The 17,385-nt window shown below is 43.0% G+C and overlaps 1 long non-coding RNA gene across 1 annotated transcript in view; it reads right to left on the bottom strand.

Moving 5' to 3' along the window:
* LOC144819941 (uncharacterized) overlaps positions 1-17,385 on the bottom strand; it is a 299,129-nt gene that overhangs the window by 41,271 nt on the left and 240,473 nt on the right. The window contains exon 3 of the long non-coding RNA XR_013607631.1: positions 15,100-15,161. This is a non-coding gene — a long non-coding RNA (uncharacterized LOC144819941). The remainder of the gene's footprint in view (positions 1-15,099; positions 15,162-17,385) is intronic.

Here is a 17,385-nt window from a genome sequence, read left to right as displayed (position 1 = left end):
TGATGCTGAGAAAGCATTTTATCGTGTAGATTGGTTCTTCTTGCTTAAATCTAACCCTGGGTGTAGCGTGTATAGCGGGGCTAAGTGGAGGGCAACAGAGTTGGAAACAAACACTATGGAACTCTCTGGAGCTCCGTGGAGCTCGGCTTCACAGCCAGCCTCAACCCCCATATTAAGATATAATGCTACTACTGCTTAAGAAAACTGCACATGCGTACATGCCCACACATTTCTGGCAAGAAATACGCGTGCACAGTTTTCTCAAGCAGTAACCGTATGACGAGGAAGAGGGCAGCACAAGGATGCCGCAGTAAAGGGGTAAGTGTTTTTTTAGTTTTTTTAAATTACTAGTAACATATCTTAATAGGGGTGTGGAGACGGGTGGCGGGCCAACTCCGCTCCGCTGCCGAGTGTGCGGAGATTTGCCTACTCCACACGCTGAGTGGGCGGAGCGGAGTTCTCCATCCATGGTTACCTAAATCCCTTGCCTAGAAAGGCTAAGGTCCCCATTTTATTTCATTTATTTCCTTACTATATCAATCTGTTATGGCATTGGTTTTGATTAATGGGAAGATTTCTGGATATTTTCCGCTAAATCATGGTGTTCGTCAAGGTTTTCATTTACCCCCTCTTCTATTAATACTTGCTCTAGAGCCTTTCCTAAGCCGCATCAGAAAAAATGCTGAAATTGATGGATTTTAAAATGGAGATAATCACCTAAAAATTTCAGCTCATGCAAATGTCATACTTCTCTTCATTTCCAATCCCGAGCAATCTCTCCCAGCCCTTCTTTAGGAAATAGCTACCTTTTACTTGGTTTCAGGATTTGAGATTTATTCTGATAAAAACTGAAATGATGCCGCTAACTAAGTTTACTTTTCATCATTCTCTTATGGGTTTTCATTAGAATAATTCCAAGTTAAAATATTTGGATATCTGCTTCGGACCTTCCATTAAAAATACAGTTATTGTGAACATTAATGACTGTTTAGATAAAGTAGATAAACTCCTTTCCTCTTGGAACCCTCTCTTTCTCTCCTGGTGGGGTTGTATGGGCTCCAAAATGCTTTCACCCATAATATTTATATGTCCTTTCATTCATCACAGTATATATCCATGCTATTTAAAAAAAAATGATTCAAACATACCTAAATTTCTTTGGATGAATAAATCATCTAGAATTTCTCTTACTTACCTTCAGAAATTTAAAGGAGAAGGTGGATTTAATTTCCTGGCTTTCGGTTATATTGCAACGAGCTTCTAGATTGCTTTCCGTGTTGCGAGATCTGTTTATTCCTATGCAGTTGAACATTAAATGCTTTTTCTAGCTCCTTTTCTACCTCGAGAAGTTGAATTATTTTCCTTTAAGACATCTATAACATATTCACCTCTTTTTAAACACACTTTTGTCACCCTAAAACCTTTTTATCAGCAACAGATTGTAACTTGTGTATTCTTCTGACACTTCCCTCTCTGGTACAATAATCTTATTACTATTAATTTGAAAACTTTCAGACAAAAAGGTATTATTTATGTTAAGAATGTATTATCTAATACTTTTTCCATTTCCTTTTCACAACTTTAACACCTTTTCGAATGTACTCGTTAATTTTTTTTGGTTCTCCTTCTTATAAATATTCCTCTTGATGTTCTTCATTCATTGCCTTACTTTTTTTCTTCTTCATCGCCTCAGTGCCCTCTTTGTTAATGTCTTACTTCTATTCCTAATGCCTCACCTATTCATAGCCTCCTTTGTTCTCCCCTTTCTATAAGATCTAAAACTAAGATAGAGACACAATGGGAATTGAATTTGGGATGTACCTGGACTATTCCATTTTGGAATAAGTTTTGGGATAAACTGTACAAAACTTCCAGAACAGCTTCGTCATCTCAGTCTTAGTTTTCTCTCTATCATAGGTTATAGAAGCTAAATTCTCCATGAGTTAATCTTCAAAATGTTGGTCCTGTGATCATCATATTGGTGATCTTATGCATTTATTATTCCATTGTCCTCATACGGCTTACTTTAGGGAGAGGTTATGGTCACAGCTTTCCTTACTTTTTCACTTTAGTTGTCCTTTGACTCCCCTGACACTTTTTCTGAGTAGTCTTTCTGAAGATATCCATTCACCTTATAATAATTTATGGTTGTTGGATCTTATCCTAGCTTTAGCCTTTCAGCAAATGTCTATCAATTGGAAATGCTCATTAAATATTTCTTACAAATCTTGGTGGTATAATGTATGGCACTATCATATAATAGATACAGCTTTTATCTATTTGTATTGTCCATCTGTTAAAAGAGATTTCTATTGGTTACCTCCGACTTCTAGATGTTGCTGTTCATAAGTCTTCTAATTGTACTTCATCTGAAAATGTTAAATCGCCATGAATATTTTGTTTCTCTGCATATGTATTATCTTAATACCTGTTAGGGTTTTCTGTTATTTGGAAACGCTGCTCTTTCCGATGATGTTCTACACGGTTGTTTGATTAGTCTTCCTTTATTATTTTTCAATTTTTCTTTTCTCGTCCCCCTTTTTCTTTTTTACGATTATATTTAAAAATTGTTAAACAGCCTCTCTGTTATATTTAGTTGACTTCATTTTTATCATTTATGCATACTCCTTGATATTGTTACTTCTGTTTCTGTTATTACTTTTCTCAATAAGCTGCTTTACCTTAAAAAAAAAAAGAAATATCCACAAGTACGTGAAGCTATATAAAGTGTGCTTTGAACACCAGTGTAGTTATATGAGAAGGATTATAACTCTTTAGTTTACGTTTTGCTTCTGTGATGAAAGGAAATTCATGGCTGCCATCAGAATCAAAGAGTTTGATTTTATGAGAAGAATTTTCTTTTAACATAGAAAATAGGCACATCAGGAAAAAGAAAACTATTTTCAGCAAGTTTCAGCTAAGTTCCATTATCCCTTAGGAATTATGAAAGTTTTTGGCACCCTTTAATCTTTTGCACAATATGTATCGGAGTCATGTACGTGTATTGCGCAAAGGGGCATCACCGAAGCGCAAATGCCTTAGTCAAAAAGTAACAGTGCAGTGTAATCCAGTTCAATCCGATTTATTAGCACAGTTTAGAAAGCAGAGGAAAATAATATTGTATAAGGAATGAACTTCTTATATGAGCCTCTATATGAATAATGTTTAACTCTCTAAAGTACTTTATTTTATGATGTACTCTACTGTAATGCATTCCTTTGGCAATCTATCGCACATAAATCCTATTGTTAGGTGGAATCAATTAATGAGTATTTTGTGTTTTTATTTGTATTGTCTATTTGTAAAGCGCAACTATCGCTCCGAAAGGAGCATCCTGGCACTAGAAAAACAGTGTGTAAACAATTACAGTTAGAAAACTAGATAGCGGCCATTACATAATCATCTGGAAGATTTAACATCCAGGTTTTAAGTTGCTTCCTAAACAGGCTTTCCTGATTTAGGAATCTGAGGTTCTTGGGCATTGCATTCCAGGCTTTAGAGGACAAGAAGGCTAAAGTCTTACCCCCCTTAGTTTTGTAGTTAAATTTAAACAGCTTAATCAGGTTATCACCTGAAGATCTGAGCATCCTGGAAGGGTTATAGTGGGGGCATCGCCTGATAAGATACTTCGGGCTTTTGCCGTTAAATGCGTGGAAGGCGATCACCAGGGTTTTAAACAATATCCTCTTATGCAGAGGTAGCCAATGAAGGGTCTTCAGAGCGGCCGAAGCTGAAGATTTCCTCGGTAATTTTAATACGAGTCTGGCTGCTGCATGTTGCACGCTTTGGAGTTTTTTCAAGGTGGCCTTTTTAACACCTGCCATCAGGCCATTACAATAATCCAGGCGGGCGAGGATTAAAGCCACTGCCACTGTCTTTCTTGAGTCTGTGGGAAGGAAGTCAAAGAACTTCTTTAGAGATTTGATGATATTAAAACAACTTCCTGCCACATTCCTCACATGCCGATCGAATGATAGCTCGGCGTCAAATAGGACGCCTAGATTTTTGGCTGACACCACGGCCGGTGGAGGAGCAGGGGAATCCTCCGGCCACCATTTGCTAAGACAGAATTGGGGATTTTTTCCTATAGGACGAATCTCTGTCTTGTTTGCATTGCATTTTAGATGGTTATTTTCCATCCAAAGGAAAACATCCTTAAGGCAGTGCTTTAAATTTTGCTCGGCATTGGAGGAGTTCCTATCAAGGGGTACAATGAGTTGAGTATCATTGGCATATGATGTCACAAGTATGCCGTATGACTCAATTAAAGAGATGAGGGGGACCATATAAATATTAAATAATATTGGGCTCAAAATAGAGCCCTGAGGAACTCCAAACAACACCTTTTTTTCCTTGGAGAGGAAAGGACCCAATGCATTGGTTTGAGATCTATCTGTCAAAAATGAGATTATCCAAGCCAGTACTACATCTGAAATTCCGATGTCTCTTAATCTACCTATCAGTATTGAGTGAGAGATGGTGTCGAACGCCACTGTGAGGTCTAATAAAATCAAAACGGCGTTCTTCCCTACATCCTGTAGTAATTTTTTGGAGTCGGTGAGTTCAATCAGGGCCGTTTCTGTAGAATAATGTGGACGGAAACCCGATTGCTGGGGATGAAGGATATTGTAGGTTTCGACATGGCTTTTTAGCTCTTTGTAAACCATCTGTTCGGTTATATTACCCAGGGCTGGGAGGAGTGAGGTTGAACGTAAATTGGCGAGGTCTGTGGTGGCTTTATTGAGTTTTTTCATGAGAGGTTTCAGCATCGTTTGTTTCCATTCTCTTGGAACTACACCTGTGCTAAGGGAAGCGTTTACAATCCCATTTATAATGGGATTAACCACATCAATTAGCTGATGGAGAATTCGTGGGGGGCAGGAATCGGGAGGGGCGCCAGATTTACACGCCAGGATCACTTCACGAGTTTGGGATAGTGTAACCGGTCATGGTCTCTCCACAGTCAGGGAGGCCGGGTACCTGGGATACTCGAGGGGTCGGAAAGTCCTTTTGTATTAAATACATTTTTTTCTCAAAGAAGTCCGCAATTTGATTGCAGAATTCTGAGGATGGTGGAATTTCCGGCTGTAAGGCTCTTGGATGTGTAAAGGTCTTAACAATGGAGAACACCGTTTTTTGTTTTTGCTTAGCTTCTTTAATGGCGTTAATGTAGTATTCCTTCTTAGCGATTTTGATACTGCAAAGATATAGTTTCCTCTGCTGGGTGTAAAGGCTTCTAGCTGCAGGAACGTATGTTTTGCGCCAGTTGCCTTCACTTTTCTGACAAAGTAGATGAGATTTGGCTAGTTCTAATGTGAACTAGGGGGCATTTATCTTCCCTCTTTTCTCCCTTCCCGGGGGGCGTATGGGTAGGGCTTGTTTTTTAATCTCTTGCTGCATCCAAATATGAAAACATTTAGAGTCCTACTCTACGTCTCCGGACATGCCGGGGATCTGTGTCTGAGAGATTGGTTTGAGCTTGAAGCTATCTTCAACCACTGTCCACTTAACAGAGCTCACTGGATGTTGACTAGACTATACTAAATTCTGAGGGCGCGGTACATGGATGCAAAAAGGAATTAGGCTATGGTCTGTCCAAATTTGTGGGACGGGTGTCTGGATCTCCAGAAGGGGAAAATTAGAACATACCCCATCCAGAGTGTGTCCTGCTTGATGTGTAGGCTTGTTACCCTTTGCTGTAAGTTACAAATCTCTAAGAACTGATGGAAATGAAGTGCCTGCACATCAGATTTGGACTCAAGCTGCAAATTAAAATCTCCCAACAATGTAAAGTGAGGGTAACGAAGAAGGAGCTGCCCTAAGGAGTCACTTAGTGATTCTAAGAACATGTTTGCACTACCTGGGGGGCGGTAAACTAAGCCTCCTGAAAAAGAGGAGGTATCGTTTAACTTAATAGAAAAACCAAGTCTTTCTACTTCTTTGAGGGGACCTAAATTGAAGGTGTGGCATTTCATGTGGTTTCTCAGCACCACAGCCACTCCTCCTCTTCTCCCCTTCAATCTGTCCTGCCTAAAGATGGTATAGCCAGGAGGAAGGGCTATTGCTAGATCTGGGTTACTGTTGTCGGCTAACCATGTCTCAGTTATGAGGAGGCAGTCCAGTTCTAAGTCAAGGATTAGGTCTTTTATATCTTGGCTATGGCCACACATGGAACGCGCATTAATCAGTCCACCGTTAATATTTAAAATATCGGCGTCAGTGTTGGTTGAAGGAACTTTAGTCTCGACTGGGGACCAAGGAGAGGTCCAACTACAAAACCTACGTGAACCCCTGTGCATATAGTGTGCTACTCCTTTGCAGTAGTAACTACAGGATTGACTCTGTGCTACTGCACTAATATTCCACTCAAAACAACACAATGCAGCTTGTCAGCACCCATAGGCAGTGGTGATTATCAGGTTACAATGCACCTGAATCTGAGACAGACAGAGCAAAATGATTCCACTTGATTCAGAAGTTGTCATATTTTTCCACACCAGGCTTCATTGGTTTTGGGAGAACCATATCCAAATGTTGTGGCTGGTAAGTCCTGCTGGTGAAATGCGTGTGGCTGGAGCAGCAGCCACACCTCAATTTATATTTTTTCTAACACGTGGAGCATACAATGCACCTTCCGGCTAGAAAACAACATCCACTTCCTTCCCGCATTCTCCTCCTACTAAAGCACAGACACCTCATGTGGTTTTAGGACTGGAAAAATTGGTTGCACATAGTAATTTCCCATTCCATAGACTTACATTTAATTGAACAGTACTTGTGAGAAATTACAGCAAAGTGTAAAATCTCATGCATTTTCCCCCCATCCACATTACCGTGCAACGTATATTCAGGGAACATTTTTGTTACTTTCATGCATGACTGTCAATGCATCAAAATGCCAGGGGTATCTGGAAGTGACATCACACTCTTTGTCATGCTCCACATGACATCACAGTAAGTGGCCTTGCATGACATTTGACACTGGTGAAATTCAAAGAAATGCCATAATTCAACTTTAAAAGCCTAAAATGAAAGCAAATTACCTTCAAAATAGAAAAGATGTTGAAGCAGATAGATCTCTAAGCTTCAATCCATAAATAATGCACTGTGTGACCATGGTATGATAGAGGTACAACCATGATAGCCAAAGATGCAAGTTATCATAGTCAACCAACAGAGCAACCATATTGCCAAATTTGATCTAATATCCCGAGGCTTAAGTACAATTGTCAGTTTCCCTGACATAGCTTCACATGACGAGGCATAACCTCCTACACCAGCATCAGCAAGGTTTTGGCTAAGGCATAACTAAAGCTTCCCCTTGAGCAGGCAGCATGGCTTAACTGGCACTCCATGGCCTCAGACACCAACAGTTACAACTGATTGGAATTGGGAGATATGAAAACGTTGCTTCCTAGTGTACACATACAAAGAAAAATCTTTGTGATGCATAGCTATTGGTGTTCATTGTTTACTGCCTCAGCTTATGATGTGTTCTTTCACTGCTTTTTGAAATACAGCCTAAAGTAAAACTAACACCTAACTCTCTAGGAATAACAGTGCTCACAGCAAACTAATAGTGCTCTGTGCTGTGGCTTAACGAAAACTGTGGAATCCAGCCATACAGTCACCCTGGGACCTTTCGTGTAGCACTGTCTTCCTGCTGGCACCCACCACAATGACGTATGTAAGAATTTCAGCAATATGGTTACGATCTAAGGCAAAAACTGAGAACTATTTGATATCAACATGTCCTGTTGTAAGAGTGCCAGTATGGTAGGCTGTAAATAGAGTTTAGTATTACTTTATTAATAAATTGCCATTATGGGGTATGAGCTCTTTTAGACCTGTCCATCTTAGGGTGGTCTTCCCCCAAACATTTTTCTTCACCCCTCCTATTTATGCTGATCTCGATTTTGTAGGCCTTATGAAACTGTGCACCAGTGCTAAAGTGCTTGTGTTCTCTCCCTTAAACATGGTAAGATTAGCTTGTAACAAATCAGCACATTTAATTTACTTGTAAGTCCCTATTAAAGTGACACCCCATGCACCCAGTTCCTGTTAATTTCAAGATACAGGTGGGCCTGCATCACTGATTGTGCCATTCATTTAAGTAACCATGTAAAACATGTCTCAGGCCTACCATTGCAGACTGTGTGTGCCGTTTTAAACTGCCATTTCGGTGTGGCAAGATAAACATTTTGCTGATCCAAACATTCCATTTTAACACATTTAAGTCACCCCTAGGGACAGCCCAGAGGGCAGGGAGAAGTGCATTTAAAAAGTAGGCAGGTACCTTTACGTTTTAAATGTCCTGGTAGTGTAAATATCTTAAATTTATTTTTCACCACTGCAAGGCCTGCCTCTCACCTTAGGATAACATTGGGTTTCCTTATTAAACATAATAATTAATAACTTTCATTTGGGAGCAGGTAGACAGATTGAGATTGAGATTGGTGTCTAAAGAATTGCAATAAATGCCCTCTAGAATGGTAAAGTTTGGTTTTAAGTCTGAATATGGTACTTTCAGAAAGTTGGCTTTTTTTGTCCTAACCATTTGGTGCTTGGAGTCTGCCCCTGGGTCAAATGACTAGATGTAGCTGGCAGTAGGTCCTTGTGTATTGCCCCCAGACAGTGAGACAAAGGGAAGATAGATGTTGACAGGATGGGACATTCTGACTAAACAAGTCGGTGAAGCTGTCACCTATTACACTTTCACATCACAAAGGCCCTGCCTGAACATACTCAATAAGCATTTGTCACTGGTCTTATGTGTGATGAGACAATCTGGGGCAAGGATAGGGAGGAAGGGAATGCCTGGAAAATCTGGGGGTTCAAAATATCCATAACCTTAATCTACTTCAAAGTGGGCATCAGGTATAAATAACGGACCCTCAGACCCAACTCTTCAGTGCACATCTGGACCTGTGGAAGACTCAGAAGAAGGACTGCTGTGCTGCTTTTCTGCAAGTAGGACTACCACTCCACTGCCCTGTTTGCTGCCCTGTTGACCGCCTGCCTCATTGAGAAGGACTGTCCCTGCATCTTAAACCCATGGCCACCAGAGTGACTGCAAGGGCTAGTTGGCTGGCCTCCTGATCAGAGCCTTAGCGGCGTAAAAGGCTCCAACAACCTTACACCCAGCAACTGGATTCTGCCACCATAGGGTCTTGCCCTACAAATCCTGGGCACCTGGAAGTGGGCCTCAAGGTGCTCTGCCAGCCCACCTTCATTTTTACTATTCCCAGGTGTCCTTCATGCAGAATGATGAGAAGATGATCTATTAAGGGCTGCGGGGGAACCACTTTGTCTCCTCTTAGTAGGATCACTGGGTTGTCTCCTATGGATAATTCTTCCCAGACATCCCAATATATCCTCAAACTTCTGTGTAGGTGCGTCTTATCCGGCCACCCTTGTGTCACGTATTTATTTACTGCCTTAAGTGTGTTGTCACTTGTGTAGGCCTCTTCTCACTCGTGCGCGCTTATCACTACATCATGGTATTGCGTGAGTGCAACCATGTATTCTTTCCACTCTACGGGCTCTTGGTCCTTTGCTGGTTCCATTGCCGCGGCCCTGCTTAGAAAGTCCGCCACCTTGTTTCTAGTGCCGGGGAGGTACTCCACCTCGTATATGTAATCTAGTAGCCTCAGGGTCATCTTCGCAATGCGGGGAGTCTCATGTGCGTGCCTGCAGGAGGTCAGGACTCTCACCAGCAGTTTGTGATCCGTGCGGAGCAGACATTTTGAGCCCCACAGGAACTGAGGAACTGTCTGAACTGCTCCATGGCCCAGATTGCTGCCAACATTTCTTTCTCGATCACGCTAAATTTCTCCTCGTTGGGTGCTAGTGACCGTGGTGCTAAACTGATTGTGGTGACTTCTCCTTCTTGAGACCTTTGTGTTAGCACCGCGCCCAGCCCCTTGTCGCTGGCGTCCGTGGTCAGGATAGACAGGGCTGTCTGATCAAACCCGTTGAGAGGAACTGCGGCGCAGTTGTAAAGTTTCAAGAGGTCAAACTCCTTTTGCTCCTCTTCCTACCACTTGAAGGTATTCTTCTCCTTCAGGAGTTGTCGCAGGTGGTGTGTATTGGACGCAAAATGGGGCAAAAACTTACTGTAAAACTCCGCCATCCCTAAGAAGGAACGGACGTCTTCTTTCTGCTTCGGCGTGGGCGCTTCTTTGATGGTGGCTACATTTGCTCGTTTAGGCTCTATCCCTCTTCCGCTAATCTCGTGGCCCAAGTACATCACCGCTCCCAATCCAAATTTACATTTCTTCCACTCTGCTGTGAGTCCATTTTGTGCTAGTACAGTCAGGACTGCCTTCAGTTTTACAACGTGATCGTGTTTTGATTTTCCCATGACGAGAATGCCGTCTTGAAAGTATTGCACTCCTTCTATCTTCTGGAACAGCCGGTGCATGAGCTTTTGAAATACTGTGGCAGTAGGCGCTAAGCCGAACGGCATCATTAGGAACTTGTAGCACCCAAAAGGCGTGATGAATGATGTCAGATGATTGCACGAAGGGTGCAGGGCAATTTGGTGGTATGCTGAGGTAAGGTCCACCGTGGAGAACCACTTGACTCCCTTTTTCCTCGCCAACATCTTGTTTTTCCTGGGTAGCGGGAACTTGTCTACCACTATGTTCTTGTTGAGTTACCTCAAGTCGACACAGAGGCACACTTTACCATTTGGTTTCTGAGCGACTACCAGTGGTGCAAGCCACTCTGCGCTTTCAATGGCCTCGATGACTCCATTTCTTTCCAGACGATGTAGTTCTTCCAGCACAGCCTCTCTGCTCCTGAAGGGGATATTGCGAACCTTGTGGCTCACTGGTTTCGCTCCCTCCTTGAGGCATATTTTGTGGGTGAATTTTGTCAGAAGACCTATAGTCCCTTTGAGGACTTCGGGATATTCCTCCTTCCACACGTTTTCTTCATAAGTTTGGACTGTGTTTGTCATAAGCACTTGGGTCAGTCCCCCCGGGTTCAGTTGGATGCCGAGGGCCCCTTGGTCTATGCACCCCAGTACTGAAGGTCCTTTCTCTGCGACATACAATTTCCCTTCTGCTGCCCACCGTTTCAATTCAAACATCAGTGGGTGATAACCTGCCATGGGTATGGGTTCACCTGTGAACGTGACTGGGTGTATGTCTTTGGGGATCAGATGGGCACCTACTCTGGGTTCGAAGTCTCGCTCCCACACGTTGCGTTGGATTATGATGTACGGGGAGCCTGAATCCGGTACCATGGTCACTTATACTCCTCCAATCGACATTTGTAATGCCGGCTTCCTGGATCTGGGGCAGTCTATTCCTAGTACCAGGTCATCTATGCACAAGACTTCATCTTATCTTTCTTCTCCGGGGTCCTCTTCTTCTCTGTTCGATCCCTGAGTGACATATTTCACTTCCGCTTTTCTGGGTTTGCGTCAGCATACTTTTTCGTAGTGCCCCATTATACCACAGTATTAGCACTTGGCTCTGAAGGCTGGGCATCCTTTATCGTTGCCTGCATGTGTCTAGTTACCGCACCTATAGCAGGTATTTCTGCTGTCCCCTTGCGGTCTTTGGGGTTTTGAGAACCTGGAAGGGTATTTCTTCTGGTACCTCGCACCTTTTGGTGTCTGACGCTGCGTCGCTTTATGTTTGTTCCTGTCCGAGATCTTGCACAAGGGGGGTCTTGTTGATGCTTTCTCTTCTCGGTGCTTTTGCGCAGCTCTTAGACAGTTCAGCTTTCTTCACGAGCGCCACAACTTCCTTGAGGGAGGCATCTCCGTTGACCCATAACTTTTCTTGGATCACTGTGTTTACTGTGTGCATTATGATCTGGTCTCTGATTAGTTTGTCATGAAGTGCGCCAAACTTGCATGTCACAGCTAGCTTCTGTACTGCCACTACGTACTCATCTATCGATTCTCCGCTGTTCTGTTTCCGTTGGTAGAAATTGCATCTGTCAATCGCGGTGCATACTACTGGGTGATAGTGGGAATCAAGATCTTCTAGCGCGTATTGGAACACATCCGTGTCGTCAGGGGGTCTGGTCTTCTTCACAAGGTTGTCATACACCCTAATTCCTTCTGGGCCTAGGTTGTGCAGGAGGTTTTTCTTTCTCCTTGAGTTGGAGAAAGTCGCTTCCCCTTCTTCTTCCAGTGCGGATAAGTAATTTAAGAAATAGTTCTTCCAGTCTTCCCATGGCATTGTTGGATCACCCATTTTGGACAAGAAAGGGACTAGATTGGTGAGGGAGGACTACTGTGCGCACATGTTGGGAACGTTGCGTGGCTGTGAGTTCGGCTGTGCTGCTGCTCCTGGCGGGCTCTAATACTTGCGTGGATGAAGGGTTGATATCCCTCCGTGGGCTACGCCTTGGCGCTCCAGCGTTCTGTGCCCGCCGTGGGGCGAGGTGACTGGCTCTGGTTGGAACAACACTCATCCTCACTGGGCTGATCTTTGCTCGTGCAAAAGTGCGCTGCTGTGTCACTCTCTGGGCACTCACAGTTGTGCATGATGAATAGTTCTCTCCTAACTATCCCGCAGCTGTCCTGGTTCTTCAGCGTGTCTATTCTCCGCACGTGGGGCACTCCAGGTAGCTGGATGGCCCGTGTGAAGCTCACCTCTGGTGAGCCCTGGTCTCTGTGGGCTACCCTTGTGCTGATCTGGCCTTGGGCCCTGTCTGTCTGTTCCCCTTGTGTCTGTGGGCACTTGCAAGGTGGGGGGGGCACAGCGCCGACATGCGCTGCCAAAGGCCTCTCTGGTGCGCTCTCCCCTGAGGTGCGGCTGTTTCCTCTGCCGTGCTCGGGCGTTATGTGCCGGTGTTTTGTGGGTTCTGGGGTGCGTACCACTAGCTTGAACTCGGGGCGGCGCCCCTCCGAGCCTCGTCGCCAATTGTAGCAGCTGCGGCATAATAAAGGAATACCTTAGCTGAGGTTTGCCCATTGTTTTATACTTTATTCATCCCGAGTGCCGGGAACACAACCTTACGCGCGCACTCACGTTCAGCCTCTGAAATGTCCGCCTGCTATTTCCCAGCCTGAACACTAGAGCGCGACACCACATATATGAAATGTGAGAGGCGCATATACCTACATGTGATCATTAAATTGCAACAGCAAGTACAATTACTTGCAACTTCAAGTGCAATTCGATTGGACCTGCTAGAATAAATGGTCATCATCTCAAAGATCTTTTACTCTGGTATTTTTAAAAACATCTTTGCAATGCAATCTTTGCCATCTTTGACATTGTTATGGAAGCTGATTGTGAATCCTGAAGGATTTAGTATTTGTTTAAGTCTAGCTCAGTCTACAGGTCAATGACATAAAAAAAATAATGATACATTTGAGGGTACTTTAAAAAGAAGTCAGCCAGCGGCCTCACAGAAAAAAAGCTGCAGGATCTGAGAGTCTGTCGGTCCGACCACACTCCAATGTGCAGAGCAGTCGACAGACAGGAAGAGGGAGCCAAGTTGACCTACGGATTTCACTGCTCTTCAACAGCTCTGCGCAGCTCGTGACATTTTAGAGGCTAAAAAGGTGACTCTGTGCTGATGGGATATTCGGCCTCACTTTGAAGGGGCCCTGCACTTCAGAGCCTTACCTAGGAGCGATTTACACTTCCCCTGGCGAAAGTGTGCTTTAAAAATGAGTGCCTACGCAGCCAAAATGCATGTTTTCAACAGTGAGACCTGCGGCTATATTTATGACTCAGTTTGTGTCGCTCTTTTACCTCACAATGTGGTCCAAGAGCGACGCAAACCTTAAGTCGCATTTTAGAAGCAAGGCAAAGCCACCTTATGTGGCTTCGAGTAGCTCCAAATATCTGGAGTAACGCAACACAGCACAAATTGCTGGGTTGCGTCACTATGCCCTGGGAAGGGGTGCCATGGGCATTGCTCAGTTGTTCCCATGAAACTCCTCGGTATTTGACCCATTCCCATACTTACAAGATCCTGTAAACCTGGTAATTCACCAAAAAGATGCACAACCCCAAGAGAGGCGTAATGAGGAGAAATATATTTATTTCCCCTAGTTACTTCCTCTTTCTATCGGTACTGCACTCTGCAGCACACCTAGATAGAGGAATATACCTCTCAGGATTGTTTTTGTGCAGAATGGTGTCCTGTTCATTCCTGCACAAAAGCAAAGCAGACACTCTTGCACCTTGGTGCAAGGGTGACTGTGTTGGCGATAGGCATCCCATTTTGGGCCAGTGAAGTTAGGAATGCACAGTATGACTTAAATACAGCATATTCCTGCTCTTTCCCAGTGGCACTGCACTGCTCCTCTATTTTATAAATATGTCCCCTGGTTACTGTTAACTGCTGACATGATCTCTGATTGGGGGTCGCAGAGACTCTGCCAGGGGTAGCATAGGGTAAGCTAGGGATTGCAGATACGACCCCCGATGATCCCTAATTGACCCCCATGATTTCATAAATAGATAATTTTAATTTTTCAAGGCAAATAAATTGTAGCATGGTTCACAGATTAAACAAAATTCTTAAATATTTCGGTGTCAGAAATGTGATTGCCTTTATAGGTGCAATTGCATATTGCTGGACTGTGTTTACCCACCTTAAATCTATGTGTGTCCTCAGGTCTAGACCTTGTGTCAGCTGCAGGGCCAGACTGGCTGTTTCAGGCACCAGGCATTTTCCCAGTGGGCTGCCGGGGTGAGGGAGGGTTTCAGACCCCGGTGGCTGCAATATCAACCCCCAGCTACAAAAGAGTCACACAGTTTTCCACTAGCACCTCAACACCTTCCCCACTCCTCCACGACTCTTTTCCAGGGCCGGTTTTGGTTCCCAGTTTTTAAAGCTCATCCTGGAGAATATAGGAGTAAGTCTTATGATGCACAGTTATATAGGGGCAGCATATGCCACCTACACATCCTCAATATAAATTAATGGCAATAGAACAGCATCCTTTAAACTTCACAAAAGTACAAAACAGGGCTCCCACATTTCCATCTCTTATTTGCCCTATCAATAGAGCCATTAGCCTAAACAATTAGCCAAATAATATAAATGGAGAAGGTCCCTTTTGCAATGGAAAAACATAAATATATTATTTTTGGGTGATTTCCTGATATCACTTACCAGCCCACAAACATCAATCCCAGCAATATTTCAGATCCTTGATACTGGAGTTCCAGGCAAATCTTAAAAAATCGGAAATTTAAGGAATAGGTTTACAACAAAAAACAAAGAGATTGAGCAACATATCGCTGATCTGATGTGAACATCGAGGGTCAAATATTTGGGCAATAACTCAACAGAAACAATCCAGTGACTTGATAGTGTGAGCTACCTGTTATTTTTAGTGACCGTACCAGATAGTAACCACCATTTATTTCCTAGCTGGGGAGAGTAATTGCATTAAAGATGGCTATCCTCTCCAGACTACTATATGTCTTTAAATTTCTACCATCCTCTACCTATCACCTATCGCATTCATGAGCGAAATTTGTACATATTGCAGAAAGAATGGGAGACATTTACCTGGGATTTCAAATACTCAGAATAGCACAGAAATTCTTAAATCATAGCAAAACAAGGGTGACCAGGGTCTCCCTAACTGTGATACTGCAAACCAGGTAAGTAAAAATTACATTTGAGTGGTCTGTATGGGAAACAAAGAAAACTGTGGCTGGGTATGGAAAGGGAAATGATAGGGTACTTCTTTTAGGACCAATATTGGCTGGTCAAGAAACATTGAGCAGCGATAGCATAGATCTCAGAAATAAAACTAATATTGTTTGATATATGAGATGAAGATACCAAAATGTACATCCTTCTCATCACCATTCACATCTGCAGGAGACTGCAGGATGGTGAATGACGTGTTTCACTGAGGCAACATTAAAACACTTGAGGAATGTAAAAAAAGATTTTGCCTTAAAAGGAAATGAAACACTCAATGCATACAAGTAAAAACATTGTCACAATACAATAGCTATTGGAAGCTGACAATTGAGACTTAATGTAGTTTAAGAAACTATTTACTAACTATGAGACCTCAAGAGGTCTAGTCTCCAACATTTATTAAACATAAACCAGCAGTTGACCCCCCCACAATTTTCATATTTTAATACCTGAGAAATGACAATAGGCAGAGAAACTATAGCAATGGCAAAGAACATGACAAGACATTCCAAAATTAACCCAAACAATACAAGTGTATGTTTAATTGGTACAGGAGAACAAGCAGGCCATATAAAATGTTCCGCGGCCAATGTGGGAAAATTGCTGATGCCATTTATATGTGATGGAGCTTCCCGGTACTGTATACATATTATAAATACACCTTGAGTCAACTTTGGGGGGGTGCAGGAGCTTCCTATGCCAACGGACCCACAAATCATTATGCTATGAATGAGTCCAGAAGAAATTGAAGGATTGACGAATAATAACTTGTATTATTCTCCAACATTGCCACTAGCAGCTAAATGGGAAATGGCAACAATTGGTTAGGAAGAATATAGTCAATTCTGGCAATAGAAATGCTTACCATGGACCTGCAAGATTAGGAGAGAAAATTTAGATATATAAGTAAACTACTCATTGACTACTTGCAATTCCAGTCTCTGCTACTGTCTTTACCATCCAACCTCTGGACACTTATGTTGGGACCCCTGACAATCAAAAATACCAGTACATAGAACATAAAATAACCACTACTCCAATGAGGGACGAGATCATGCTGGGCATTTGCAAAATGTTATTACTGTTTTCATATAGCACATGTAGGGGCGCATTTACAAGGTCATTGGGCCACAGAAACGTCACTTTTAATGACATTACTGTGGCCCAATTCCTTACTCTATATTTACAAGATGATGTTAAGCCACCTAACATGGTTTAACACCACCTTGTAAATATGCCTTGTACCGCATCAGTCTGCTGCGGCAAATGAGCAGGCAACTGGTGTTACTTTGGGTGTTCCATTGCAACAACCACAGCTTTTTGATGCTGCCCCCTAATTACAAGGGTGCCATAAATATGGGGCAGCACCAAATCTAAGACCAGGCAAAACCTGGTCTCAAACAGGCGCAACAAAGAGAAATGATTAAATCGCCATTAGCGACTGTTCATGTGCAGGAAGGGACCTAAATTTAGAGCCAGCGCTAGGGAAAAGCAGGGGTGCGCTGCAATTTTGATATACGGCACACATCTGCATTTCGAAACTGGCGGAGTCCGGTGTTAGCAATTTTGATTCAATGCCACACTCCGACAGTTTCTTGTAAATATCCCCCATAGTGTCAGGAAACAGGGTTCTCAAACTATGGGATGGGGGAAATAGGGAGGGTAGAGCGTTTTCTGAATATCAAAATGCAATTTATTAGTTAGGCAGTGGTGTATCAAAGCAATACTGTTAGAAGGGCA

This window comes from Lissotriton helveticus, chromosome 2_1 (assembly GCF_964261635.1).
Source record: "Lissotriton helveticus chromosome 2_1, aLisHel1.1, whole genome shotgun sequence".
Classification (NCBI taxonomy): domain Eukaryota; kingdom Metazoa; phylum Chordata; class Amphibia; order Caudata; family Salamandridae; genus Lissotriton; species Lissotriton helveticus.
Note: the sequence above shows the minus strand (reverse complement) of the source record. Positions and strands in the feature narration are given on the sequence as shown.